Genomic DNA, 26,895 nt, shown 5'->3' on the forward strand with positions numbered 1-26,895 from the left:
GACGGGAGGAGAAGTCAGGATAGTGCACAAGGGTATAGAAGGGAGCGGCTGAAGAAAAGAGAAGTGGAAACAGACAGCAAACTAGGCTGGAGAGAGACCTGAGACAAAGAGATCTGAATTATACGAGAGCCGACCAGGGGAAACACAAATTATGCAGTCAAGTTTCCCACATTTGGGGAAATCGCAGGAGCAGCACACCCAGAGTACAATGGGTGAGCCTTGCCCTTGGAGAAGCACCTTCATGATCATAGTATCTCACCTGGCAGGTAAGTAGGAGTTGGGCTAGAGCTGGGGAGGGTCGCTGCTCGGGCACCCCCCTGTAAAGTGAAGGAGATCCAACTGAGGCAGCACAAGGGAACTCTCGAAAGAAGAACAAGGCTAAAGGAAAATCTGAGACAAAGAAATCTGACTTTTACCAGAGCTGACCAGAGGAAAGCACAAACACAGTCTCCCACTACCACAAATAATGCAGTCAAGTTTCCCACATTTGGGGAAATCACAGGGGTCAGCATACCCAAAATGCAATGAATGAACCTCACCCTGGGAGAAAAATCTTCATGACCATGGTATCTCCTATGCAAAATAAGTATGATTTGGAATAGGGCTGGGGAGGGCCGCTGCTCATGCACATCTCTGTCAAGTAAAGGAGATTCAACTGAGGCAGCACAAGGGAACTCTCATCTTGGGACAACAACTGCAGGGAGAACATATATTTTCAGATGAACATGGGAGGGCAGAAGGCTGCCTAATACTGAAGCACCCCCAAACAACAAACCAAATGCAACAACTAGTGCAAGCATTCCTGGGGGAAGGCCTGCCGCAGAGGGATTTGCATATGGTGATGTCATCCAAGCAGTGGGTCAAAGTTGGCTTCAACCCTCGTCTGCATATGAAAAGAGAAAAGGGGCGTGCAGGGCATGGTGGCCTTTTGCGGCGCTTGGCTGACCCCTAGTTTGCATTAAACACCTCCACCCTCCTTTGGTGTGGGGCTCATGTTGGCTATGCCCCAGCCCCTGAAGCATTCAAGCTGATTTCTTGCAGCAGCTGGGCACTGTAACAGCTCCAGAGCTGCTCTGTAAGGCAAGTAAAAGGGTCTGGGCCCTGCAGCACTACCTGTAGATCGCATTGTGCGTTGGAAGGCACAAAGTAAGCAGACAGGAGGAGAAGTCAGGATAGTGCGCAAGGGCATAGAAGGGAGCGGCTCAAGAAAAGAGAAGTGGAAACAGACAGCAAACTAGGCTGGAGAGAGACCTGAGACAAAGAGATCTGAATTATACGAGAGCCGACCAGGGGAAACACAAATTATGCAGTCAAGTTTCCCACATTTGGGGAAATCGCAGGGGCAGCACACCCAGAGTGCAATGGGTGAGCCTTGCCCTGGGAGAAGCACCTTCATAATCATAGTATCTCACCTGGCAGGTAAGTAGGAGTTGGGCTAGAGCTGGGGAGGGTCGCTGTTCGGGCACCCCCCTGTCAAGTGAAAGAGATCCAACTGAGGTAGCACAAGGGAACTCTCGAAAGAAGAACAAGGCTAGAGGAAGATCTGAGACAAAGAAATCTGACTTTTTCCAGAGCTGACCAGAGGAAAGCACAAACACAGTCCCCCACTACCACAAATAATGCTGTCGAGTTTCCCACATTTGGGGAAATCACAGGGGTCAGCATACCCAGAATGCAATGAATGAACCTCACCTTGGGAGAACAATCTTCATGACCATGGTATCGCCTATGCAAAATAAGTATGATTTGGGATAGGGCTGGGGAGGGCCGCTGCTCAGGCACATCTCTGTCAAGTAAAGGAGATTCAACTGAGGCAGCACAAGGGAACTCTCATCTGGGGACAACAACTGCAGGGAGAACACATATTTTCTGATGAACATGTGAGGGCAGAAGGCTGCCTAATACTGAAGCACCCCCAAACAACAAACCAAATGCAACAACTAGTGCAAGCATTCCTGGGGGAAGGCCTGCAGCAGATGGATTTGCATATGGTGATGTCATCCAAGCAGTGGGTCAAAGTTGGCTTCAACCCTCGTCTGCATATGAAAAGAGAAAAGGGGCGTGCAGGGCATGGCGGCCTTTTGCAGCGCTTGGATGACTCCTAGTTCGCATTACACACCTCCACCCTCCTTCGGTGTGGGGCTCATGTTGGCTATGCCCCAGCCCCTGAAGCATTCAAGCTGATTTCTTGCAGCAGCTGGGCACTGTAACTGCTCCAGAGCTACTCTGTAAGGCAAGTAAAAGGGTGTGGACCCTGCAGCACTACCTGTAGTTCGCATTGTGCGTTGGAAGGCACGAAGTAAGCAGACGGGAGAAGTCAGGATAGTGCGCAAGGGCATAGAAGGGAGCGGCTCAAGAAAAGAGAAGTGGAAACAGACAGCAAACTAGGCTGGAGAGAGACCTGAGACAAAGAGATCTGAATTATACGAGAGCCGACGAGGGGAAACACAAATTATGCAGTCAAGTTTCCCACATTTTGGGGAAATCGCAGGAGCAGCACACCCAGAGTGCAATGGTTGAGCCTTGCCCTGGGAGAAGCACCTTCATGATCATAGTATCTCACCTGGCAGGTAAGTAGGAGTTGGGCTAGAGCTGGGGAGGGTCGCTGCTCGGGTTCCCCCCTGTGAAGTGAAGGAGATCCAACTGAGGCAGCACCAGGGAACTCTTGAAAGAAGAACAAGGCTAGAGGAAGATCTGAGACAAAGAAATCTGACTTTTACCAGAGCTGACCAGAGGAAAGCACAAACACAGTCTCCCACTACCACAAATAATGCAGTCAAGTTTCCCACATTTGGGGAAATCACAGGGGTCAGCATACCCAAAATGCAATGAATGAACCTCACCCTGGGAGAAAAATCTTCATGACCATGGTATCTCCTATGCAAAATAAGTATGATTTGGAATAGGGCTGGGGAGGGCCGCTGCTCATGCACATCTCTGTCAAGTAAAGGAGATTCAACTGAGGCAGCACAAGGGAACTCTCATCTTGGGACAACAACTGCAGGGAGAACATATATTTTCAGATGAACATGGGAGGGCAGAAGACTGCCTAATACTGAAGCACCCCCAAACAACAAACCAAATGCAACAACTAGTGCAAGCATTCCTGGGGGAAGGCCTGCCGCAGATGGATTTGCATATGGTGATGTCATCCAAGCAGTGGGTCAAAGTTGGCTTCAACCCTCGTCTGCATATGAAAAGAGAAAAGGGGCGTGCAGGGCATGGTGGCCTTTTGCGGCGCTTGGCTGACCCCTAGTTTGCATTAAACACCTCCACCCTCCTTTGGTGTGGGGCTCATGTTGGCTATGCCCCAGCCCCTGAAGCATTCAAGCTGATTTCTTGCAGCAGCTGGGCACTGTAACAGCTCCAGAGCTGCTCTGTAAGGCAAGTAAAAGGGTGTGGGCCCTGCAGCACTACCTGTAGTTCGCATTGTGCGTTGGAAGGCACAAAGTAAGCAGACAGGAGGAGAAGTCAGGATAGTGCGCAAGGGCATAGAAGGGAGCGGCTCAAGAAAAGAGAAGTGGAAACAGACAGCAAACTAGGCTGGAGAGAGACCTGAGACAAAGAGATCTGAATTATACGAGAGCCGACCAGGGGAAACACAAATTATACAGTCAAGTTTCCCACATTTGGGGAAATCGCAGGAGCAGCACACCCAGAGTGCAATGGGTTAGCCTTGCCCTGGGAGAAGCACCTTCATGATCATAGTATCTCACCTGGCAGGTAAGTAGGAGTTGGGCTAGAGCTGGGGAGGGTCGCTGCTCGGGTACCCCCCTGTAAAGTGAAGGAGATCCAACTAAGGCAGCACAAGGGAACTCTCGAAAGAAGAACAAGGCTAGAGGAAAATCTGAGACAAAGAAATCTGACTTTTACCAGAGCTGACCAGAGGAAAGCACAAACACAGTCCCCCACTACCACAAATAATGCAGCTGAGTTTCCCACATTTGGGGAAATCACAGGGGTCAGCATACCCAAAATGCAATGAATGAACCTCACCCTGGGAGAAAAATCTTCATGACCATGGTATCTCCTATGCAAAATAAGTATGATTTGGAATAGGGCTGGTGAGGGCCGCTGCTCAGGCACATCTCTGTCAAGTAAAGGAGATTCAACTGAGGCAGCACAAGGGAACTCTCATCTTGGGACAACAACTGCAGGGAGACCACATCTTTTCAGATGAACATGGGAGGGCGGAAGGCAGCCTAATACTGAAGCACCATCAAATATCAAACCATGGCCCTCATTCCGAGTTGATCGCTCGCAAGGCGATTTTAGCAGAGTTACACACGCTAAGCCGCCGCCTACTGGGAGTGAATCTTAGCTTCTTAAAATTGCGACCGATGTATTCGCAATATTGCGATTACAAACTACTTAGCAGTTTCAGAGTAGCTTCAGACTTACTCGGCATCTGCGATCAGTTCAGTGCTTGTCGTTCCTGGTTTGACGTCACAAACACTCCCAGAGTTCGCCCAGACACTCCCCCGTTTCTCCGGCCACTCCTGCGTTTTTTCCGGAAACTGTAGCGTTTTTTCCCACACGCCCATAAAACGGCCTGTTTCCGCCCAGTAACACCCATTTCCTGTCAATCACATTACGATCGCCGGAGCGAAGAAAAAGCCGTGAGTAAAAATACTTTCTTCATTGTAAAATTACTTGGCGCAGTCGCAGTGCGAATATTGCGCATGCGTACTAAGCAGAATTTCACTGCGATGCGATGAAATTTACAGAGCGAACGACTCGGAATGAGGGCCCATATGCAACAACTAGTACAAGCACTCCTGGGGGAAGGTCTGCAGCAGACGGATTTGCATACGGTGATGTAAATCCAAGCAGTGGGCCAAAGTTGACTGGAACCCTCATCTGCATATGAAAAGAGAAAAGGGGCATGCAGGGCATGGCGGCCTTTTGCAGTGCTTGGATGACCCCTAGTTCGCATTAAACACCTCCACCCTCCTTTGGTGTGGGGCTCATGTTGGCCATGCCCCATCCCCTGATGCATTCAAGCTGATTTCTTGCAGCAGCTGGGCACTGTAACAGCTCCAGAGCTGTTCTGTAAGGCAAGTAAAAGGGTGTGGGCCCTGCAGCACCACCTCTTGTTCGCATTGTGCGTTGGAAGGCACAAATTAAGCAGACGGGAGGAGAAGTCAGGATAGTGCGCAAGGGCATTCTTTTCTCTTAGTCCGGGGGCAAGGCTTCAAAATGGGGTCTGCAACGGAGGAGACACAGGGGGCGTGGTCACAGCAGCTTTTCTCTACAGTCTGCACCAGCAGGAGCCTACACCATTTTTTATGATCACGCTGAACTGCAGTGCGACTGCAATTACAGCATGGTCAAGAAGGGAGGCGTCATGCTGGGTGGCCATGCCCTGTCACTGTGCAGGAGCCAGCACCGCTCACACACTAGTCCCCGGGTGCAGCCCCCAACCCCCGGGACACCCGGAGCAACAAAATGTAGATTCAGGCCACCAGGCCACGCCCCTACCTATGAAACCATGCCTCCTTTTTACCATTGCGCTGTTTATCTGCGCGCACTGCATTACAATCTCCCTCGCCACCTCTCTGGGTGTCACCAGTGATAGTGACACCTCTGCCATGCTTGTAGCAGCTGGTCCTAAGATCTACGCCTCAAGCCCTGAGTGTTTGCCCTTGTGACTTGTTGATCATCATAGCGAAGCAGATGCTTACAGAAAACTGCAGGGGCTTAGATTGAAAATAAAAACAATTGATGGGTATAAGGTAGAGAGGAGCGGGTTCGGTTCTCCGAGAACCGAATTCCCCACGAACTCCACGTGGTTTACATTGGTCCGAGGCAGGCTCGGTTGTTCCTGCCTGACTCGGAAAACCTGAACAAGGGAAAATGTCATCATCCCGCTGTCAGATTCTCGTGAGATTCGGATTCCATATAAAGAGCTGCGCGTTGCTGCCATTTTTACTCGTGCATTGAAGAGAGAGCGGAGAGGACGTGGCTATGTTCTCTCAGTGGAAATCTCAATATCAGTGCTCAGTATCAGTGGTTACTTATTGCTGCTCAGTAATACTAGTAGTGTGTCTCTCCTGCTCAGTGTCAGTTCTCAGTAGTATCCTCATCAGTGCTCAGTATCACTGCTCATTGTCTTGTGCTGCATTGTGGTGCTCAGCATACTACAGTACATTACTAATAGTCCAGTGCTGCATCTTGCTGCTCAGTGTCAGTTCTAGTATCCTCATCAGTGCTCACTATCACTGCTCATTGCATTGTGGTGTTCTGTATACTACAGTAACATAGTAATATAGTATATATAGAGGAGCGGGTTCGGTTCTCCGAGAACCGAATTCCCGACGAACTCCACGTGGTTTACACTGGTCCGAGGCAGGCTCGGTTGTTCCCGCCTGACTCGGAAAACCTGAACAAGGGAAAATGTCATCATCCCGCTGTCGGATTCTCGCGAGATTCGGATTCCATATAAAGAGCTGCGCGTTGCCGCCATTTTTACTCGTGCATTGAAGAGAGAGCGGAGAGGACGTGGCTATGTTCTCTCAGTGGAAATCTCAATATCAGTGCTCAGTATCAGTGGTTACTTATTGCTGCTCAGTAATACTAGTAGTGTGTCTCTCCTGCTCAGTGTCAGTTCTCAGTAGTATCCTCATCAGTGCTCAGTATCACTGCTCATTGTCTTGTGCTGCATTGTGGTGCTCAGCATACTACAGTACATTACTAATAGTCCAGTGCTGCATCTTGCTGCTCAGTGTCAGTTCTAGTATCCTCATCAGTGCTCACTATCACTGCTCATTACATTGTGGTGTTCTGTATACTACAGTAACATAGTAATATAGTAACATATGGTAACATAGTTTTTGAGGTTGAATAGAGGCAAATTGCCCATCGTGTTCAACCTGTTTTAAGTTGTGATGATTCTACATACTTGCTGAATAATGTTTTATGACTAGTTAGCTACTATAACTCATGTTACCCCCGGATTAACCATGTTGATATTTTAAGTATTATAACCTTGGATAGCTTTTTCATTCAGAAATGTATCCATTCCTTTTTTAAATCCAATTACAGAGTCCGCCATTACCACCTTCCCTGGCAGGGAATTCCACATCCTGATTGCCCTAACAGTGAAGATCATAGTATCTCACCTGGCAGGTAAGTAGGAGTTGGGCTAGAGCTGTGGAGGATTGCTGCTCGGGCACCCCCTGTCAAGTGAAGGAGATCCAACTGAGGCAGCACAAGGGAACTCTCGAAAGAAGAACAAGGCTAGAGGAAGATCTGAGACAAAGAAATCTGACTTTTACCAGAGCTGACCAGAGGAAAGCACAAACACAGTCCCCCACTACCACAAATAATGCAGTCGAGTTTCCCACATTTGGGGAAATCACAGGGGTCAGCATACCCAGAGTGCAATGAATGAACCTCACCCTGGGAGAACAATCTTCATGACCATGGTATCTCCTATGCAAAATAAGTATGATTTGGGATAGGGCTGGGGAGGGCCGCTGCTCAGGCACATCTCTGTCAAGTAAAGGAGATTCAACTGAGGCAGCACAAGGGAACTCTCATCTGGGGACAACAACTGCAGGGAGAACACATATTTTCAGATGAACATGGGAGGGCAGAAGGCTGCCTAATACTGAAGCACCCCCAAACAACAAACCAAATGCAACTACTAGTGCAAGCATTCCTGGGGGAAGGCCTGCAGCAGACGGATTTGCATATGGTGATGTCATCCAAGCAGTGGGTCAAAGTTGGATTCAACCCTCGTCTGCATATGAAAATAAAAAAGGGGTGTGCAGGGCATGGCTGCCTTTTGCGGCGCTTGGATGACCCCTAGTTCGCATTAAACACCTCCACCCTCCTTCGGTGTGGGGCTCATGTTGGCTATGCCCCAGCCCCTGAAGCATTCAAGCTGATTTCTTGCAGCAGCTGGGCACTGTAACAGCTCCAGAGCTGCTCTGTAAAGCAAGTAAAAGGGTGTGGGCCCTGCAGCACTACCTGTAGTTTGCATTGTGCATTGGAAGGCACAAAGTAAGCAGACGGGAGAAGTAAGGATAGTGCGCAAGGCCATAGAATGGAGCGGCTTAAGAAAAGAGAAGTGGAAACAGACAGCAAACTAGGCTGGAGAGAGACCTGAGACAAAGAGATCTGAATTATACGAGAGCCGACCAGGGGAAACACAAATTATGCAGTCAAGTTTCCCACATTTGGGGAAATCGCAGGGGCAGCAAATCCAGAGTGCAACGGGTGAGCCTTGCCCTGGGAGAAGCACCTTCATGATTATAGTATCTCACCTGGCAGGTAAGTAGAAGTTGGGCTAGAGCTGGGGAGGGTCGCTGCTCGGGCACCCCCCTGTCAAGTGAAGGAGATCCAACTGAGGCAGCACAAGGGAACTCTCGAAAGAAGAACAAGGCTAGAGGAAGAACTGAAACAAAGAAATCTGACTTTTACCAGAGCTGACCAGAGGAAAGCACAAACACAGTCCCCCACTACCACAAATAATGCAGTTGAGTTTCCCACATTTGGGGAAATCACAGGGGTCAGCATACCCAGAATGCAATGAATGAACCTCACCCTGGGAGAATCTTCAAGACCATGGTCTCTCCTATGCAAAATAAGTATGATTTGGGATAGGGCTGGGGAGGGCCGCTGCTCAGGCACATCTCTGTCAAGTAAAGGAGATTCAACTGAGGCAGCACAAGGGAACTCTCATCTGGGGACAACAACTGCAGGGAGAACACATATTTTCAGATGAACATGGGAGGGCAGAAGGCTGCCTAATACTGAAGCACCCCCAAACAACAAACCAAATGCTACAACTAGTGCAAGCATTCCTGGGGGAAGGCCTGCAGCAGATGGATTTGCATATGGTGATGCCATCCAAGCAGTGGGTCAAAGTTGGCTTCAACCCTCGTCTGCATATGAAAAGAGAAAAGGGGCGTGCAGGGCATGGCGGCCTTTTGCGGCGCTTGGATGACCCCTAGTTAGCATTACACACCTCCACCCTCCTTCGGTGTGGGGCTCATGTTGGCTATGCCCCAGCCCCTGAAGCATTCAAGCTGATTTCTTGCAGCAGCTGGGCACTGTAACAGCTCCAGAGCTGCTCTGTAAGGCAAGTAAAAGGGTGTGGGCCCTGCAGCACTACCTGTAGTTTGCATTGTGCGTTGGAAGGCACGAAGTAAGCAGACGGGAGAAGTCAGGATAGTGCGCAAGGGCATAGAAGGGAGCGGCTCAAGAAAAGAGAAGTGGAAACAGACAGCAAACTAGGCTGGAGATAGACCTGAGACAAAGAGATCTGAATTATACGAGAGCCGACCAAGGGAAACACAAATTATGCAGTCAAGTTTCCCACATTTGGGGAAATCACAGGGGCAGCACAACCAGAGTGCAATGGGTGAGCCTTGCCCTGGGAGAAGCACCTTCATGATCATAGTATCTCACCTGGCAGGTAAGTAGGAGTTGGGCTAGAGCTGGGGAGGGTCGCTGCTCGGGCACCCCCCTGTCAAGTGAAAGAGATCCAACTGAGGCAGCACAAGGGAACTCTCGAAAGAAGAACAAGGCTAGAGGAAGATCTGAGATAAAGAAATCTGATTTTTACCAGAGCTGACCAGAGGAAAGCACAAACACAGTCCCCCACTACCACAAATAATGCAGTCGAGTTTCCCACATTTGGGGAAATCACAGGGGTCAGCATACCCAGAATGCAATGAATGAACCTCACCCTGGGAGAACAATCTTCATGACCATGGTATCGCCTATGCAAAATAAGTATGATTTGGGATAGGGCTGGGGAGGGCCGCTGCTCAGGCACATCTCTGTCAAGTAAAGGAGATTCAACTGAGGCAGCACAAGGGAACTCTCATCTGGGGACAACAACTGCAGGGAGAACATATATTTTCAGATGAACATGGGAGGGCAGAAGGCTGCCTAATACTGAAGCACCCCCAAACAACAAACCAAATGCAACAACTAGTGCAAGCATTCCTGGGGGAAGGCCTGCAGCAGATGGATTTGCATATGGTGATGTCATCCAAACAGTGGGTCAAAGTTGGCTTCAACCCTCGTCTGCATATGAAAAGAGACAAGGGGCGTGCAGGGCATGGCGGCCTTTTGCGGCGCTTGGATGACCCCTAGTTCGCATTACACACCTCCACCCTCCTTCGGTGTGGGGCTCATGTTGGCTATTCCCCAGCCCCTGAAGCATTCAAGCTGATTTCTTGCAGCAGCTGGGCACTGTAACTGCTCCAGAGACGCTCTGTAAGGCAAGTAAAAGGGTGTGGGTCCTGCAGCACTACCTGTAGTTTGCATTGTGCGTTGGAAGGCACAAAGTAAGCAGACGGGAGAAGTCAGGATAGTGCGCAAGGGCATAGAAGGGAGCGGCTCAAGAAAAGAGAAGTGGAAACAGACAGCAAACTAGGCTGGAGATAGACCTGAGACAAAGAGATCTGAATTATACGAGAGCCGACCAAGGGAAACACAAATTATGCAGTCAAGTTTCCCACATTTGGGGAAATCACAGGGGCAGCACAACCAGAGTGCAATGGGTGAGCCTTGCCCTGGGAGAAGCACCTTCATGATCATAGTATCTCACCTGGCAGGTAAGTAGGAGTTGGGCTAGAGCTGGGGAGGGTCGCTGCTCGGGCACCCCCCTGTCAAGTGAAAGAGATCCAACTGAGGCAGCACAAGGGAACTCTCGAAAGAAGAACAAGGCTAGAGGAAGATCTGAGATAAAGAAATCTGATTTTTACCAGAGCTGACCAGAGGAAAGCACAAACACAGTCCCCCACTACCACAAATAATGCAGTCGAGTTTCCCACATTTGGGGAAATCACAGGGGTCAGCATACCCAGAATGCAATGAATGAACCTCACCCTGGGAGAACAATCTTCATGACCATGGTATCGCCTATGCAAAATAAGTATGATTTGGGATAGGGCTGGGGAGGGCCGCTGCTCAGGCACATCTCTGTCAAGTAAAGGAGATTCAACTGAGGCAGCACAAGGGAACTCTCATCTGGGGACAACAACTGCAGGGAGAACATATATTTTCAGATGAACATGGGAGGGCAGAAGGCTGCCTAATACTGAAGCACCCCCAAACAACAAACCAAATGCAACAACTAGTGCAAGCATTCCTGGGGGAAGGCCTGCAGCAGATGGATTTGCATATGGTGATGTCATCCAAACAGTGGGTCAAAGTTGGCTTCAACCCTCGTCTGCATATGAAAAGAGACAAGGGGCGTGCAGGGCATGGCGGCCTTTTGCGGCGCTTGGATGACCCCTAGTTCGCATTACACACCTCCACCCTCCTTCGGTGTGGGGCTCATGTTGGCTATTCCCCAGCCCCTGAAGCATTCAAGCTGATTTCTTGCAGCAGCTGGGCACTGTAACTGCTCCAGAGACGCTCTGTAAGGCAAGTAAAAGGGTGTGGGTCCTGCAGCACTACCTGTAGTTTGCATTGTGCGTTGGAAGGCACAAAGTAAGCAGACGGGAGAAGTCAGGATAGTGCGCAAGGGCATAGAAGGGAGCGGCTCAAGAAAAGAGAAGTAGAAACAGACAGCAAACTAGGCTGGAGAGAGACCTGAGACAAAGAGATCTGAATTATACGAGAGCCGACCAGGGGAAACACAAATTATGCAGTCAAGTTTCCCACATTTGGGGAAATCGCAGAAGCAGCACACCCAGAGTGCAATGGGTGAGCCTTACCCTGGGAGAAGCACCTTCATGATCATAGTATCTCACCTGGCAGGTAAGTAGGAGTTGGGCTAGAGCTGGGGAGGGTCGCTGCTCGAGCATCCCCCTGTCAAGTAAAGGAGATTCAACTGAGGCAGCACAAGGGAACTCTCATCTGGGGACAACAACTGCAGGGAGAACACATATTTTCAGATAAAAATCTTGGTCATGCTCTGGTTTCTCTTCAGAACGAACAAATCTTTCGCCTTTTACTAAAGATTTCCGTGGAGAGGAGCAAAACCGAGTTTTATCTCAATTTTTGCATGCCCCATCTTTTTGGGGTTTCTTTTATCGGTTTAAAGATAGAATGAGTGTGCTTTAATGTAAGCTCATTTGCATAGAAATGACAGTAAATGTTTGTTTCTTTTCAAACAGAACTTTCTTGACCATGCTACTTGCTTGAAAGATCTGGGAGCACATGGAATACAGTACAAACCATGCTTATAGCAAGGAGAAGACAGGTGAGAAATCTGCTTTCTTTCAAATTGGGCGCTCACTTTGATCTGAATGAGGACTGCTGGCACGGCACTCAGGCGACAGGTGGAATCTTGGTCATGCTCTGGTTTCTCTTCAGAACGAACAAATCTTTCGCCTTTTACTAAAGATTTCCGTGGAGAGGAGCAAAACTGAGTTTTATCTCAATTTTTGCATGTCCCATATTATTGGGGTTTCTTTTATCGGATTAAAGACAGAACGAGTGTGCTTTCTTGTTAGCTTTAATGTAAGTATATTTGCATAACAATGACAATAAATGTCTGTTTCTTTTCAAGCAGAACTTTCTTGACCATACTAATTGCTTGAAAGATCTGGGAGCACATGGAAAAGAGTACAAACCATGCTTATAGCAAGGGGAAGCCTGGTGAGAAATCTGCTTTCTTTCTTTCAAATTGGGTGCTCACTTTGAGCTGAATGAGGACTGCTGGCATGGCACTCAGGCGACAGGTGGAATCTTGGTCATGCTCTGGTTTCTCTTCAGAACGAACAAATCTTTCGCCTTTTACTAAAGATTTCCGTGGAGAGGAGCAAAACTGAGTTTTATCTCAATTTTTGCATGCCCCGTCTTATTGGGGTTTCTTTTATCAGTTTAAAGATAGAACGAGTGTGCTTTAATGTAAGCTCATTTGCGTAGAAATGACAGTAAATGTTTGTTTCTTTTCAAACAGAACTTTCTTGACTATACTAATTGCTTGAAAGATCTGGGAGCACATGGAAAAGAGTACAAACCATGTTTATAGCAAGGGGAAGCCTGGTGAGAAATCTGCTTTCTTTCTTTCAAATTGGGTGCTCACTTTGAGCTGAATGAGGACTGCTGGCATGGCACTCAGGCGACAGGTAGAATCTTGGTCATGCTGTGGTTTCTCTTCAGAACGAACAAATCTTTCGCCTTTTACTAAAGATTTCCGTGGAGAGGAGCAAAACTGAGTTTTATCTCAATTTTTGCATGCCCCATCTTATTGGGGTTTTATTTTATTGGTTTAAAGATAGAACGAGTGTGCTTTAATGTAAGCTCATTTGCATAGAAATTACAGTAAATGTTTGTTTCTTTTCAAACAGAACTTTCTTGACCACACTAATTGTTTGAAAGATCTGGGAGCACATGGAAAAGAGTACAAACCATGTTTATAGCAAGGGGAAGCCTGGTGAGAAATCTGCTTTCTTTCATTCAAATTGGGTGCTCACTTTGAGCTGAATGAGAACTGCTGGCATGGCACTCAGGCGACAGGTGGAATCTTGGTCATGCTCTGGTTTCTCTTCAGAACTAACAAATATTTCGCCTTTTATTAAAGATTTCCGTGGAGAGGAGCAAAACTGAGTTTTATCTCAATTTTTGCATGCCCCATATTATTGGGGTTTCTTTTATCAGTTTAAAGACAGAACGAGTGTGCTTTCTTGTTAGCTTTAATGTAAGTTTATTTGCATAACAATGACAGTAAATGTTTGTTTCTTTTCAAACAGAACTTTCTTGACCATGCTACTTGCTTGAAAGATCTGGGAGCACATGGAAAACAGTACAAACCATGCAGTATCACAAGAGCCTTTATTTGATCTTTCATGAAGATAGAGCAGAATTGAGGACACGTCAACAATTTCTGCCGAAGGTGGTTCATCTTTCCACATGGTGCCTTTGGCCACTGACACCTTCGTTGAGTCAAAGTCTCTGGCTGTGGTCAGAACTTTGAAAATTTATGTCACCAGAACGGTTCAGATTAGGAAAACAGAGGCTCTGTTTGTCCTGTATGCTCCCAACATGATTGGGTGTCCTGCTTCCATGCAGACCATTATGCGCTGGATCTGTGGTAAGATTCAGCATGCTCATTCCACGGCAGGATTGCCGTTACTGAATTAGGTGAAGACCCATTCTACTAGAAAGGTGGGTTCATCCTGGGCAGCTGGTCGGGGAGTCTCGGCATTGCAACTTTGCCGAGCAGCTATTTAGTAAACACTTTTGCTAAGTTTTACAAGTTTGATACCTTGGCTGATGATAACCTCAAGTTGGGTCATTCGGTGCTGCAGAGTCGTACGCACTCTCCCACCCGTTCAAGAGCTTTGGTATAACCCCATGGTTCTTAATGTGACCCCAGCATCCTCTAGGTCGTATGAGAAAATAGGATTTTAATACCTACCGGTAAATCCTTTTCTCTTAGTACGTAGAGGATGCTGGGCACCCGTCCCAGTCCATACTGTGTCTGCAGTTATTACTTGTGGTTATACACATGTTGTGTTACGGTTCTGGTCAGCTTTTTGCTGCAATTGTTCATGCCGTTGGCTTGTGTTCTGTTGAATGCCACGTTCTGCGGCATGCTTAAGGTGTGAGCTGGTAAGATGCTCACCTTAGTTTAACTATAAATCCTTTCCTCGAAATGTCCGTCTCCCTGGGCACAGTTCCTATAACTGGAGTCTGGAGGAGGGGCATAGAGGGAGGAGCCAGTTCACACCCTTTGAAAGTCTTAAAGTGCCCATGTCTCTTGCGGATCCCGTCTATACCCCATGGTTCTTAATGTGACCCCAGCATCCTCTACGGACTAAGAGAAAAGGATGCCCTTGTGTACTATCCTGACTTCTCCTCCCGTCTGCTTACTTTGTGCCTTCCAACGCACAATGCGAACTACAGGTGGTGCTGCAGGGCCCACACCCTTTTACTTGCCTTACAGAGCAGCTCTGGAGCTGTTACAGTGCCCAGCTGCTGCAAGAAATCAGCTTGAATGCTTCAGGGGATGGGGCATGGCCAACATGAGCCCCACACCAAAGGAGGGTGGGGGTGTTTAATGCGAACAAGGGGTCATCCAAGCACTGCAAAAGGCCGCCATGCCCTGCATGCCCCTTTTCTCTATGGAATCCGAATCTCGCAAGAATCCGACAGCGGGATGATGACATTTTCCCTTGTTCAGGTTTTCCGAGTCAGGCGGGAACAACCGAGCCTGCCTCGGACCAGTGTAAACCACGTGGAGTTCGTGGGGAATTCGGTTCTCGGAGAACCGAACCCGCTCCTCTCTACCTTATACCCATCATTTTTTTTATTTTCAATCTAAGCCCCTGCAGTTTTCTGTAAGCATCTGCTTCGCTATGATGATCAACAAGTCACAAGGGCAAACACTCAGGGTGTGAGGCGTAGATCTTAGGACCAGCTGCTACAAGCATGGCAGAGGTGTCACTATCACTGGTGACACCCAGAGAGGTGGCGAGGGAGATTGTAATGCAGTGCGCGCAGATAAGCAGCGCAATGGTAAAAAGGAGGCATGGTTTCATAGGTAGGGGCGTGGCCTGGTGGCCTGAATCTACATTTTGTTGCTCCGGGTGTCCCGGGGGTTGGGGGCTGCACCCGGGGACTAGTGTGTGAGCGGTGCTGGCTCCTGCATAGTGACAGGGCATGGCCACCCAGCATGACGCCTCCCTTCTTGACCATGCTGTAATTGCAGTCGCACTGCAGTTCAGCGTGATCATAAAAAATGGTGTAGGCTCCTGCTGGTGCAGACTGTATGTGCGCGCAGGAAGCCGCCACCATTTTTGTGATCACAGCGGCTGAATGTGATGTCATACAGCCGCTGTGACCACGCCCCCTGTGTCTCCTCCGTTGCAGACCCCATTTTGAAGCCTTGCCCCCGCACCGCTCCATCCCTGACTTGGAAATGGAGTGTTGCTGACCCACCTCTCCCCCCCTTCCCCGCCCCGATTGACAGGCAGAGGCGATCACATTCTCTGCGGGGTGCCGCAGAAAATGCAGGCACATGCGTATGCTCTTAGCAATTTTTGCAGTTGGATCGCTTATTGTGATTGCAATCCAACCTGAATCAGGCCCTATTACCTATCACAATGCGCTGCGGGCAGTACAAAATTGGGTTAATATAGGAGAAAAACCCCCAGACCTGTGCTCCTTAACTGTACCTGGTGGCTAGTGGAGCGGCTGCCCAGTAATCAGTGTCCACCGCAGTGCGCACACGGCCCACCCCCTACGGCCTCGCTCCCCTTCATCAGCGGCCTCGTGATCCGGAAGGGTGGTGTGTGTGTGACTGACCTTAGGATGAAACCGGAGCCTCCGCTGCAGTGACCCAGCAACCAGGGCACGGGAGTATACAGCGCCGCTGGGAGTGATGAAGCTGCAGTAAAGATGTCTATTAGACCTAGCCTGCTGCAGCCCTTGTAGATTCTCATAAAACAAGTTCTTCTTTTCTTGTCAAAATTAATAGCTAAGAATAGGCTGCCTGAGGCAGGCCCCTGTTAATTGGCCTGCTACTGAAGGCACCAACTACAAACTGAGCTCCCTGTTCATGGAAGCGGGGTTATAGAGGAGAATGCACTGAGCTTCTTGGGAACAGTCAAAAGCTTTGAGCCGGTTGGTGCCTCAGATCAAGATCCTACTCTACACCCCAATGTGAATCCTTGTGGAGTCCAGTGTACCCCACAGAAGAAATGAATGTGTCACACCCATTGGCAGCAACCTTAGAATAGCTGCTGACGGGCACAATTGAGAAAGGAAGGGGGGGGGGGACATTTGAATCCAGCACATAGATGCAATTCAAATATGTAATTTGTACCTTCCTATTTTAAAATATAATGGATGAACCTCACCCTGTGAGAACAATCTTCATGATCAAGAGATCTAATATGTAAAATAAGTATGAGTTGGGATAGGGCTGGGGAGGGTGGCAGCTCGGGCAGCCCCTCCCCCGTCAAGTTAAGGAGATTCAACTGAGGAAGCACAAGGGAACTCTCGTCTGGGGACAACAACTGCAGGGAGACCACATCTTTTCAGATGAACATGGGAGGGCGGAAGGCTGCCTAATACTGAAGCACCATCAAATATCAAACCATATCCAACAACTAGTACAAGCATTCCTGGGGGAAGGTCTGCAGCAGAAGGATTTGCATACGGTGATGTCATCCAAGCAGTGGGCCAAAGTTGGCTGGAACCCTCATCTGCATATAAAAAGAGAAAAGGGGCATGCAGGGCATGGCGGCCTTTTGCAGTGCTTGGATGACCCCTAGTTCGCATTAAACACCCCCACCCTCCTTTGGTGTGGGGCTCATGTTGGCCATGCCCCATCCCCTGAAGCATTCATGCTGATTCGGATTCCATAGAGAAAAGGGGCATGCAGGGCATGGCGGCCTTTTGCAGTGCTTGGATGACCCCTAGTTTGCATTAAACACCCCCACCCTCCTTTGGTGTGGGGCTCATGTTGGCCATGCCCCATCCCCTGAAGCATTCAAGCTGATTTCTTGCAGCAGCTGGGCACTGTAACATATAAAGAGCTGCGCGTTGCTGCCATTTTTACTCGTGCATTGAAGAGAGAGTGGAGAGGACGTGGCTATGTTCTCTCAGTGGAAATCTCAATATCAGTGCTCAGTATCAGTGGTTACTTATTGCTGCTCAGTAATACTAGTAGTGTGTCTCTCCTGCTCAGTGTCAGTTCTCAGTAGTATCCTCATCAGTGCTCAGTATCACTGCTCATTGTCTTGTGCTGCATTGTGGTGCTCAGCATACTACAGTACATTACTAATAGTCCAGTGCTGCATCTTGCTGCTCAGTGTCAGTTCTAGTATCCTCATCAGTGCTCACTATCACTGCTCATTGCATTGTGGTGTTCTGTATACTACAGTAACATAGTAATATAGTATATATAGAGGAGCGGGTTCGGTTCTCCGAGAACCGAATTCCCGACGAACTCCACGTGGTTTACACTGGTCCGAGGCAGGCTCGGTTGTTCCCGCCTGACTCGGAAAACCTGAACAAGGGAAAATGTCATCATCCCGCTGTCGGATTCTCGCGAGATTCGGATTCCATATAAAGAGCTGCGCGTTGCCGCCATTTTTACTCGTGCATTGAAGAGAGAGCGGAGAGGACGTGGCTATGTTCTCTCAGTGGAAATCTCAATATCAGTGCCCAGTATCAGTGGTTACTTATTGCTGCTCAGTAATACTAGTAGTGTGTCTCTCCTGCTCAGTGTCAGTTCTCTGTAGTATCCTCATCAGTGCTCAGTATCACTGCTCATTGTCTTGTGCTGCATTGTGGTGCTCAGCATACAACAGTACATTACTAATAGTCCAGTGCTGCATCTTGCTGCTCATGTTGGCTATGCCCCAGCCCCTGAAGCATTCAAGCTGATTTCTTGCAGCAGCAGGGCACTGTAACAGCTCCAGAGCTGCTCTGTAAGGCAAGTAAAAGGGTGTTGGCCCTGCAGCACTACCTGTAGTTTGCATTGTGCGTTGGAAGGCACAAAGTAAGCAGACAGGAGAAGTCAGGAGAGTGCACAAGGGCATAGAAGGCAGGGGCTCAAGAAAAGAGAAGTGGAAACAGACAGCAAACTAGGCTGGAGAGAGACCTGAGACAAAGAGATCTGAATTATACGAGTAGCCGACCAGAGGAAACACAAATTATGCAGTCAAGTGTCCCACATTTGGGGAAATCGTAGGAGCAGCACACCCAGAGTGCAATGGGTGAGCCTTGCCCTGGTAGAAGCACCTTCCTGATCATAGTATCTCACTTGGCAGGTAAGTAGGAGTTGGGCTTGAGCTGGGGAGGGTCGCTGCTCGGATACCCCCCTGTCAAGTGAAGGAGATCCAACTGAGGCAGCACAAGGAAACTCTCGAAAAAAAACAAGGCTAGAGGAAGATCTGAGACAAAGAAATCTGACTTTTACCAGAGCTGACCAGAGGAAAGCACAAACACAGTCCCCCACTACCACAAATAATGCAGTCGAGTTTCCCACATTTGGGGAAATCACAGGGGTCAGCATACCCAGAATGCAATGAATGAACCTCACCCTGGGAGAACAATCTTCATGACCATGGTATCTCCTATGCAAAATAAGTATGATTTGGGATAGGGCTGGGGAGGGCCGCTGCTCAGGCACATCTCTGTCAAGTAAAGGAGATTCAACTGAGGCAGCACAAGGGAACTCTCATCTGGGGACAACAACTGCAGGGAGAACACATATTGTCAGATGAACATGGGAGAGCAGAAGGCTGCCTAATGCACCCCAAACAACAAACCAAATGCAACAACTAGTACAAGCATTCCTGGGGGAAGGTCTGCAGAAGACGGATTTGCATACGGTGATGTCATCCAAGCAGTGGGCCAAAGTTGGCTGGAACCCTCATCTGCATATGAAAAGAGAAAAGGGGTATGCAGGGCATGGCGGCCTTTTGCGGCGCTTGGATGACCCTTAGTTCGCATTAAACATCTTCCCCCCCTGTCGGTGTGGGGCTCATGTTGGCTATGCCCCAGCCCCTGAAGCATTCAAGCTGATTTCTTGCAGCAGCTGGGCACTGTAACAGCTCCAGAGCTGCTCTGAAAGGCAAGTAAAAGGGTGTGGGCCCTGCAGCACTACCTGTAGTTTGCATTGTGCGTTGGAAGGCACAAAGTAAGCAGACAGGAGAAGTCAGGAGAGTGCACAAGGGCATAGAAGGCAGCGGCTCAAGAAAAGAGAAGTGGAAACAGACAGCAAACTAGGCTGGAGAGAGACCTGAGACAAAGAGATCTGAATTATACGAGTAGCCGACTAGAGGAAACACAAATTATGCAGTCAAGTGTCCCACATTTGGGGAAATCGTAGGAGCAGCACACCCAGAGTGCAATGGGTGAGCCTTGCCCTGGGAGAAGCACCTTCATGATCATAGTATCTCACCTGGCAGGTAAGTAGGAGTTGGGCTAGAGATGGGGAGGGTCGCTGCTCGGGCACCCCCCTGTCAAGTGAAGGAGATCCAACTGAGGCAGCACAAGGAAACTCTCGAAAAAAGAACAAGGCTAGAGGAAGATCTGAGACAAAGAAATCTGTCTTTTACCAGAGCTGACCAGAGGAAAGCACAAACACAGTCCCCCACTACCACAATTAATGCAGTCGAGTTTCCCACATTTGGGGAAATCACAGGGGTCAGCATACCCAGAATGCAATGAATGAACCTCACCCTGGGAGAACAATCTTCATGACCATGGAAACTCCTATGCAAAATAAGTATGATTTGGGATAGGGCTGGGGAGGGCCGCTGCTCAGGCACATCTCTGTCAAGTAAAGGAGATTCAACTGAGGCAGCACAAGGGAACTCTCATCTGGGGACAACAACTGCAGGGAGAACACATATTTTCAGATGAACATGGGAGGGCAGAAGGCTGCCTAATACTGAAGCACCCCCAAACAACAAACCAAATGTAACAACTAGTAAAAGCATTCCTGGGAGAAGGTCTGCAGAAGACGGATTTGCATACGGTGATGTCATCCAAGCAGTGGGCCAAAGTTGGCTGGAACCCTCATCTGCATATGAAAAGAGAAAAGGGTTATGCAGGGCATGGCGGCCTTTTGCGGTGCTTGGATGACCCCTAGTTCGCATTAAATACCTCCACCCTCCTTCGGTGTGGGGCTCATGTTGGCTATGCCCCAGCCCCTGAAGCATTCAAGCTGATTTCTTGCAGCAGCTGGGCACTGTAACAGCTCCAGAGCTGCTCTGTACGGCAAGTAAAAGGGTGTGGGCCCTGCAGCACTACCTGTAGTTCGCATTGTGCGTTGGAAGGCACAAAGTAAGCAGACGGGAGAAGTCAGGATAGTGCGCAAGGGCATAGAAGGGAGCGGCTCAAGAAAACAGAAGTGGAAACAGACAGCAAACTAGGCTGGAGAGAGACCTGAGACAAAGAGATCTGAATTATACGAGAGCCGACCAGGGGAAACACAAATTATGCAGTCAAGTTTCCCACATTTGGGGAAATCGCAGGAGCAGCACACCCAGAGTGCAATGGGTGAGCCTTGCCCTGGGAGAAGCACCTTCATGATCATAGTATCTCACCTGGCAGGTATGTAGGAGTTGGGCTAGAGCTGGGGAGGGTCGCTGCTCGGGTACCCCCCTGTCAAGTGAAGGAGATCAAACTGAGGCAGCACAATGGAACTCTCGAAAGAAGAACAAGGCTAGAGGAAGATCTGAGACAAAGAAATCTGACTTTTACCAGAGCTGACAAGAGGAAAACACAAACACAGTGCCCCACTACCACAAATAATGCAGTTGAGTTTCCCACATTTGGGGAAATCACAGGGGTCAGCATACCCAGAATGCAATGAATGAACCTCACCCTGGGAGAACAATCTTTATGACCATGGTATCTCCTATGCAAAATAAGTATGATTTGAGATAGGGCTGGGGAGGGCCGCTGCTCAGGCACATCTCTGTCAAGTAAAGGAGATTCAACTGAGGCAGCACAAGGGAACTCTCATCTGGGGACAACAACTGCCGGGAGAACACATATTTTCAGATGAACATGGGAGGGCAGAAGGCTGCCTAATACTGAAGCACGCCCAAACAACAAACCAAATGCAACAACTAGTACAAGCATTCCTGGGAGAAGGTCTGCAGAAGACGGATTTACATACGGTGATGTCATCCAAGCAGTGGGCCAAAGTTGGCTGGAACCCTCATCTGCATATGTTGAAGATACAATTTGTGAATTGCATTTAACACTATCTCCCTTTCCTGGGGAGAAGATGGTAGGGCCGATTTGAAAAACCGGCGAGGAGGCACCTCTTCGAATTTCAGCTTGTAACCCTGAGAAACAATTTCTATTGCCTAGGGATCCACCTGCGAATGAACCCAGATGTGGCTGAAAACTCGAAGACGTGCCCTCAACTGGGCGGACTCCTTTAGCGGAGCCCCAGCGTCATGCGGTGGATTTTGTAGAGGCCGGGGAGGACTTCTGTTCCTGGGAACTAGCTGTGTTGTGCAGCTTCTTCCCTCTGCCCTTACCTCTGGCAAGAAAGGACGCACCTCGTACTTTCTTGTTTCTCTGTGATCGAAAGGACTGCATTTGATAATGTGGTGCTTTCTTAGGCTGTGAGGGAATATAAGGCAAAAAATTTGATTTACCAGCTGTAGCTGTGGAGACTAGGTCCGAGAGACCTTTCCCAAACAATTCCTCACCCCTGTAAGGTAAAACCTCCATATGCCTTTTTGAGTCGGCATCACCTGTCCATTGCCGGGTCCATAGGACTCGTCTAGCAGAAATCGACATAGCGTTTATTCTAGAACCCAGTAGACTAATGTCACTTTGAGCATCTCTCATATATAGGACAGCATCTTTTATATGCCCTATGGTCAATAACATAGCATCCTTATCTAGGGTCTCAATCTCTGCTGATAAGGTATCTGTCCATGCTGCCACCGCGCTACAACCCCGGCCGACGCAATTGCCGGTCTGAGTAAGGTACCAGAATGTGTGTAAATGGACTTTAGGGTAACCTCCTGCTTGCGGTCAGCAGGGTCCCTGATGGTAGCCGTATCCTGGGATGGCAGCGCTACCTTTTTGGATAAGCGTGTCAATGCTTTATCCACCCTAGGGGAGGATTCCCACCGTATCCTGTCCATTGGCGGGAAAGGATACGCCATAAGAATCCTTTTGGGAATCTGCAGCTTTTTGTCTGGAGATTCCCAAGCTTTTTCACATAATTCGTTCAACTCATGTGAGGGGGGAAAGGTTATCTCAGGTTTCTTTCCCTTATACATGTGTACCCTCGTGTCAGGGACAGGGGACTCTGTGATGTGCAAAACATCTTTTATTGCAATAATCATATATCGAATACATTTAGCCAATTTTGGCTGTAACTTTGCATCATCGTAGTCGACACTGGAGTCAGAATCTGTGTCGGTATCTGTGTCAACTATTTGGGATAGTGGGCGCTTTTGAGACCCCGAAGGTCCCTGCGACATAGGGACAGGCATGGGTTGACTCCCTGACTGCTCCCTAGCTTCAGCTTTGTCTAATCTCTTGTGTAATAAGTTTACATTAGCACTTAAAACATTCCACATATCCATCCAGTCAGGTGTCGGCGTTGTCGATGGAGACACCACATTAATTTGCTCCTGCTCCTCTCTAGGAGAGCCTTCTACCTCAGACATGTCGACACACGTGTACCGACACACCATACACTCAGGGAATCCTCTTATCTGAGGACAGTTCCCCAACAAGGCCCTTTGGAGAGACAGAGAGAGAGAGTATGCCAGCACACACCCCAGCGCTATATGACCCAGGAAAAAAACACAATAATTTTATGTTTACCCAGTAGCGCTGTATTTCCATATATATATGCGCCTAATTATGTGCCCCCCTCTTCTTTAAGACCCTCTTTCTACCGTGGTATAAGCAGGGGAGAGTCCGTGGAGCTTCCCCTCAGCGGTGCTGTGGAGAAAATGGCGCTGGTGAGTGCTGAGGGAGAAGCCCCACCCCCTCAGCGACGGGCTTCTGTCCCGCTCAAATATAGTAAAAAAATGGCGGGGGCTCTTATATATATATACAGTGCCTAGCTGCATATATATTTATTTTGCCAAAGAGAGGTCTATATTGCTGCCCAGGGCGTCCCCCCTGCGCCCTTCACCCTTACACTGACTGCCGTGTGTGAGGTGTATTGGAGCAATGGAGCACAGCTTTACTGCTGTGCGTTACCTCAGTGAAGATCATGAAGTCTTCCGCCGCCTCTGAAGTCTTCTTTTCTTCTCATACTCACCCGGCTTCTATCTTCCGGCTCTGCGAGGGGGACGGCGGCGCGGCTCTGGGACGGACGGCGAGGGTGAGACCTGCGTACCGATCCCTCTGGAGCTAATGCTGTACAGTAGCCTAAGAAGCAGAGCCTATCAACTCACAGAAGTAGGTGTGCATCTCTCCCCTCCGCCCCTCGATGCAGGGAGTCTGTTGCCAGCAGGCTCCCTGAAAATAAAAAAATCTAACAAATATACTTTCTGTCAGGAAACTCAGGAGAGCTCCCTGAAAAGCACCCAGTCTCCTCTGGGCACAGTAGTAAACTGAGGTCTGGAGGAGGGGCATAGAGGGAGGAGCCAGTGCACACCCAGATCTAAAGTCTTTCTTAAAGTGCCCATGTCTCCTGCGGAGCCCGTCTATCCTTACGGAGTCCCCAGCATCCTCTAGGACGTAAGAGAAAAATTATGCTGGCAGAAAAATCCAATTGAGTGATTAAACAGCTCCAGAGCTGCTCTGTAAGGCAAGTAAAAGGGTGTGGGCCCTGCAGCACTACCTGTAGTTTGCATTGTGCATTGGAAGCCTAGTTTGCTGTCTGTTTCCACTTCTTTTTTCTTGAGCCCCTCCCGTCTATACCCTTGTGCACTATCCTGACTTCTCCTCCCGTCTGCTTACTTTGTGCCTTCCAATGCACAATGCAAACTACAGGTAGTGCTGCAGGGCCCACACCCTTTTACTTGCCTTATAGAGCAGCTCTTGAGCTGTTACAGTGCCCAGCTGCTGCAAGAAATCAGCGTGAATGCTTCAGGGGCTGGGGCATGGCCAACATGAGCCCCACACCGAAGGAGGGTGGGGGTGTTTAATGCGAACTAGGGGTCTCGCACAATGCGAACTACAGGTAGTGCTGCAGGGCCCACACCCTTTTACTTGCCTTACAGAGCAGCTCTGGAGCTGTTACAGTGCCCAGCTGCTGCAAGAAATCAGCTTGAATCCTTCAGGGGCTGGGGCATAGCCAACATGAGCCCCACACCGACGGAGGGTGGAGGTGTTTAATGCGAACTAGGGGTCATCCAAGTGCCGCAAAAGGCCGCCATGCCCTGCACGCCCCTTTTCTCTTTTCATATGCAGACGAGGGTTGAAGCCAACTTTGACCCACTGCTTGGATGACATCGCCATATGCAAATCCATCTGCTGCAGGCCTTCCCCCAGGAATGCTTGCACTAGTTGTTGCATTTGGTTTGTTGTTTGGGGGTGCTTCAGTATTAGGCAGCCTTCTGCCCTCCCATGTTCATCTGAAAATATGTGTTCTCCCTGCAGTTGTTGTCCCCAGATGAGAGTTCCCTTGTGCTGCCTCAGTTGAATCTCCTTTACTTGACAGAGATGTGCCTGAGCAGCGGCCCTCCCCAGCCCTATCCCAAATCATACTTATTTTGCATAGGAGATACCATGGTCATGAAGACTGTTCTCCCAGGGTGCGGTTCATTCATTGCATTCTGGGTATGCTCACCCCTGTGATTTCCCCAAATGTGGGAAACTCGACTGCATTATTTAATGCGAACTAGGGGTCATCCAAGCACCGCAAAAGGCCGCCATGCCCTGCATACCCCTTTTCTCTTTTCATAAGCAGACGAGGTTTGAAGCCAACTTTGACCCACTGCTTGGATGACATCACTTGCTGCCTTTCCAATGAAGCAAGTTTAATTTAATAATAGGTGAAAAACCATCCCTACAAAGGTGTTAATCAGATACTTGGCTTTGTGGACACTTTTCAGAGCACAAATTTGTTAGCATAAAAATAAAGCCAGAAAATGAAGAGCTGTTTAATCACTCAATTGGATTTTTCTGCCAGCATATTTCTTTTTCTCTGCAACCCACTGCTAAATTGTGCTTCCTAGCTGTTTTTATAAAATCACTGAATCAAATCTAACTCTGATTACATCAGAGAAGGCCAGGTACCCTACACCATAACAGGGGGTTTGAAATTTTGACTTGTCTACTTAAAGATCACCAAAATCTGATAACAAGGTCAATTAAGTCCCTGGGTGGGATTGAACCACCAACCTTTTGGTTAATAGCCTTACACACTAACTGATTGCGCCACAGCGACACTTTGCAAAAGTCCATACTGACAAAGGCTAATAAGCATTCATCTAGAACGATTCCTAGAAACATTTTAAAAAGTCAATAATGTGGAGAGTTTTTGTAAGATGTTTCTTCCATCAACCAATGAAGAAACACATTGGTACTTTCCCATGATGAGTGAGTGCTTCAGGATCTTTTGCACTTACATGTGCAGCAGAGTACTGTAATGGAAGCATGCTGGGTCCATAACCCAGAGGTAGGCAGATTGAAACTATCCTCTGCTATATGCATTTTTTTTTGTTAATTAAAGTAATCCAAAACTGGGATTGATATTTTTGCTCTTTTATTTTTACTTAAAGTACAATAACTTTTACCATTTTAATTTGTTTTAATAGTATATTGACAGTATTGTTTTCTTTCAAAAATCCAATTAATTTTCTTTACCCGATTATTAAAATGGTAATTGACAAAAACAAACTACATTGTCACCAGAAGAGCAATACAAAATGTACAAGTGATATATTAAAATCATCTTTCCAGCTTGAATTTCAATGATGCATTGGGGCAACGATTTTGTGAGAAACATCTTCACCCTTAAATAAAGATTTTCTTAATTCCTTACCTGTGTGCTAATTAGATATCACCTTGTTTTCACATTAAACAGACTTCCACATGAGAAAACAGCAAATATGCAGTGGCGTTAATGTTTCCTGGTGTCAACCTGTATTATTTCCGTAGATATTGAAATGAGGATGCATCTTGCTGCCTTTCCAATGAAACAAGTTTAATTTAGTAATAGGTGAAAAACCATCCCTACAAAGATGTTAATCAGATACTTGGCTTTGTGGACACTTTTCAGAGAACAAATTTGTAATCATAAAAATAAAGCCAGAAAATGAAGAGCTGTTTAATCACTCAATTGGATTTTTCTGCCAGCATTTTTCTTTTTCTCTGCAACCCACTGCTAAATTGTGCTTCCTAGCTGTTTTTTTATAAAATCACTTAATCAAATCTAACTCTGATTACATCAGAGAAGGCCAGGTACCCTATACCATAAGAGGGGGTTTGCAATTTTGACTTGTCTACTTAAATATCACCAAAATCTGATCACAAGGTCAATTACGTCCCTGGGTGGGATTGAACCACCAACCTTTTGATAAA

The 26,895-nt window shown here is 48.2% G+C and overlaps 26 non-coding genes and 2 pseudogenes across 26 annotated transcripts; 6 read left to right on the top strand and 22 right to left on the bottom strand.

The window, feature by feature from the left end:
* Positions 1-111: 111 nt before the first annotated feature.
* LOC134992771 (U1 spliceosomal RNA) lies at positions 112-274 on the bottom strand. The gene has a single exon (XR_010196878.1). It is a non-coding gene; the product is annotated as a U1 spliceosomal RNA (small nuclear RNA).
* A 152-nt stretch (positions 275-426) lies between these two features.
* Positions 427-590, bottom strand: LOC134992816 (U1 spliceosomal RNA). The gene has a single exon (XR_010196916.1). It is a non-coding gene; the product is annotated as a U1 spliceosomal RNA (small nuclear RNA).
* Positions 591-1,264: 674 nt separating this feature from the next.
* On the bottom strand, positions 1,265-1,427 carry LOC134992754 (U1 spliceosomal RNA). The gene has a single exon (XR_010196866.1). It is a non-coding gene; the product is annotated as a U1 spliceosomal RNA (small nuclear RNA).
* Positions 1,428-1,579: 152 nt separating this feature from the next.
* On the bottom strand, positions 1,580-1,743 carry LOC134992819 (U1 spliceosomal RNA). Its single transcript, XR_010196919.1, has one exon. It is a non-coding gene; the product is annotated as a U1 spliceosomal RNA (small nuclear RNA).
* A 698-nt stretch (positions 1,744-2,441) lies between these two features.
* LOC134992775 (U1 spliceosomal RNA) lies at positions 2,442-2,578 on the bottom strand (annotated as a pseudogene).
* A 152-nt stretch (positions 2,579-2,730) lies between these two features.
* LOC134992817 (U1 spliceosomal RNA) lies at positions 2,731-2,894 on the bottom strand. The gene has a single exon (XR_010196917.1). It is a non-coding gene; the product is annotated as a U1 spliceosomal RNA (small nuclear RNA).
* A 674-nt stretch (positions 2,895-3,568) lies between these two features.
* On the bottom strand, positions 3,569-3,731 carry LOC134992759 (U1 spliceosomal RNA). Its single transcript, XR_010196872.1, has one exon. It is a non-coding gene; the product is annotated as a U1 spliceosomal RNA (small nuclear RNA).
* Positions 3,732-3,883: 152 nt separating this feature from the next.
* On the bottom strand, positions 3,884-4,047 carry LOC134992794 (U1 spliceosomal RNA). Its single transcript, XR_010196896.1, has one exon. It is a non-coding gene; the product is annotated as a U1 spliceosomal RNA (small nuclear RNA).
* Positions 4,048-7,287: 3,240 nt separating this feature from the next.
* LOC134992807 (U1 spliceosomal RNA) lies at positions 7,288-7,451 on the bottom strand. The gene has a single exon (XR_010196909.1). It is a non-coding gene; the product is annotated as a U1 spliceosomal RNA (small nuclear RNA).
* A 671-nt stretch (positions 7,452-8,122) lies between these two features.
* LOC134992781 (U1 spliceosomal RNA) lies at positions 8,123-8,285 on the bottom strand. The gene has a single exon (XR_010196885.1). It is a non-coding gene; the product is annotated as a U1 spliceosomal RNA (small nuclear RNA).
* Positions 8,286-8,437: 152 nt separating this feature from the next.
* On the bottom strand, positions 8,438-8,598 carry LOC134992818 (U1 spliceosomal RNA). The gene has a single exon (XR_010196918.1). It is a non-coding gene; the product is annotated as a U1 spliceosomal RNA (small nuclear RNA).
* A 671-nt stretch (positions 8,599-9,269) lies between these two features.
* On the bottom strand, positions 9,270-9,432 carry LOC134992772 (U1 spliceosomal RNA). Its single transcript, XR_010196879.1, has one exon. It is a non-coding gene; the product is annotated as a U1 spliceosomal RNA (small nuclear RNA).
* A 152-nt stretch (positions 9,433-9,584) lies between these two features.
* LOC134992803 (U1 spliceosomal RNA) lies at positions 9,585-9,748 on the bottom strand. The gene has a single exon (XR_010196905.1). It is a non-coding gene; the product is annotated as a U1 spliceosomal RNA (small nuclear RNA).
* Positions 9,749-10,419: 671 nt separating this feature from the next.
* LOC134992773 (U1 spliceosomal RNA) lies at positions 10,420-10,582 on the bottom strand. The gene has a single exon (XR_010196880.1). It is a non-coding gene; the product is annotated as a U1 spliceosomal RNA (small nuclear RNA).
* Positions 10,583-10,734: 152 nt separating this feature from the next.
* On the bottom strand, positions 10,735-10,898 carry LOC134992804 (U1 spliceosomal RNA). Its single transcript, XR_010196906.1, has one exon. It is a non-coding gene; the product is annotated as a U1 spliceosomal RNA (small nuclear RNA).
* Positions 10,899-11,569: 671 nt separating this feature from the next.
* On the bottom strand, positions 11,570-11,732 carry LOC134992752 (U1 spliceosomal RNA). The gene has a single exon (XR_010196864.1). It is a non-coding gene; the product is annotated as a U1 spliceosomal RNA (small nuclear RNA).
* A 144-nt stretch (positions 11,733-11,876) lies between these two features.
* LOC134992784 (U5 spliceosomal RNA) lies at positions 11,877-11,992 on the top strand. Its single transcript, XR_010196886.1, has one exon. It is a non-coding gene; the product is annotated as a U5 spliceosomal RNA (small nuclear RNA).
* Positions 11,993-12,262: 270 nt separating this feature from the next.
* On the top strand, positions 12,263-12,378 carry LOC134992786 (U5 spliceosomal RNA). The gene has a single exon (XR_010196888.1). It is a non-coding gene; the product is annotated as a U5 spliceosomal RNA (small nuclear RNA).
* Positions 12,379-12,664: 286 nt separating this feature from the next.
* Positions 12,665-12,780, top strand: LOC134992785 (U5 spliceosomal RNA). The gene has a single exon (XR_010196887.1). It is a non-coding gene; the product is annotated as a U5 spliceosomal RNA (small nuclear RNA).
* Positions 12,781-13,054: 274 nt separating this feature from the next.
* On the top strand, positions 13,055-13,170 carry LOC134992788 (U5 spliceosomal RNA). Its single transcript, XR_010196890.1, has one exon. It is a non-coding gene; the product is annotated as a U5 spliceosomal RNA (small nuclear RNA).
* Positions 13,171-13,445: 275 nt separating this feature from the next.
* Positions 13,446-13,561, top strand: LOC134992789 (U5 spliceosomal RNA). The gene has a single exon (XR_010196891.1). It is a non-coding gene; the product is annotated as a U5 spliceosomal RNA (small nuclear RNA).
* Positions 13,562-18,539: 4,978 nt separating this feature from the next.
* Positions 18,540-18,703, bottom strand: LOC134992780 (U1 spliceosomal RNA). The gene has a single exon (XR_010196884.1). It is a non-coding gene; the product is annotated as a U1 spliceosomal RNA (small nuclear RNA).
* Positions 18,704-18,854: 151 nt separating this feature from the next.
* LOC134992765 (U1 spliceosomal RNA) lies at positions 18,855-19,018 on the bottom strand. The gene has a single exon (XR_010196875.1). It is a non-coding gene; the product is annotated as a U1 spliceosomal RNA (small nuclear RNA).
* A 664-nt stretch (positions 19,019-19,682) lies between these two features.
* LOC134992756 (U1 spliceosomal RNA) lies at positions 19,683-19,846 on the bottom strand. Its single transcript, XR_010196868.1, has one exon. It is a non-coding gene; the product is annotated as a U1 spliceosomal RNA (small nuclear RNA).
* Positions 19,847-19,998: 152 nt separating this feature from the next.
* LOC134992806 (U1 spliceosomal RNA) lies at positions 19,999-20,162 on the bottom strand. Its single transcript, XR_010196908.1, has one exon. It is a non-coding gene; the product is annotated as a U1 spliceosomal RNA (small nuclear RNA).
* Positions 20,163-20,833: 671 nt separating this feature from the next.
* Positions 20,834-20,996, bottom strand: LOC134992755 (U1 spliceosomal RNA). The gene has a single exon (XR_010196867.1). It is a non-coding gene; the product is annotated as a U1 spliceosomal RNA (small nuclear RNA).
* Positions 20,997-21,148: 152 nt separating this feature from the next.
* Positions 21,149-21,312, bottom strand: LOC134992805 (U1 spliceosomal RNA). The gene has a single exon (XR_010196907.1). It is a non-coding gene; the product is annotated as a U1 spliceosomal RNA (small nuclear RNA).
* Positions 21,313-25,073: 3,761 nt separating this feature from the next.
* On the top strand, positions 25,074-25,252 carry LOC134992783 (U1 spliceosomal RNA; annotated as a pseudogene).
* Positions 25,253-26,895: the final 1,643 nt, after the last annotated feature.

This window comes from Pseudophryne corroboree, unplaced genomic scaffold (assembly GCF_028390025.1).
Source record: "Pseudophryne corroboree isolate aPseCor3 unplaced genomic scaffold, aPseCor3.hap2 scaffold_1226, whole genome shotgun sequence".
NCBI lineage: Eukaryota > Metazoa > Chordata > Amphibia > Anura > Myobatrachidae > Pseudophryne > Pseudophryne corroboree.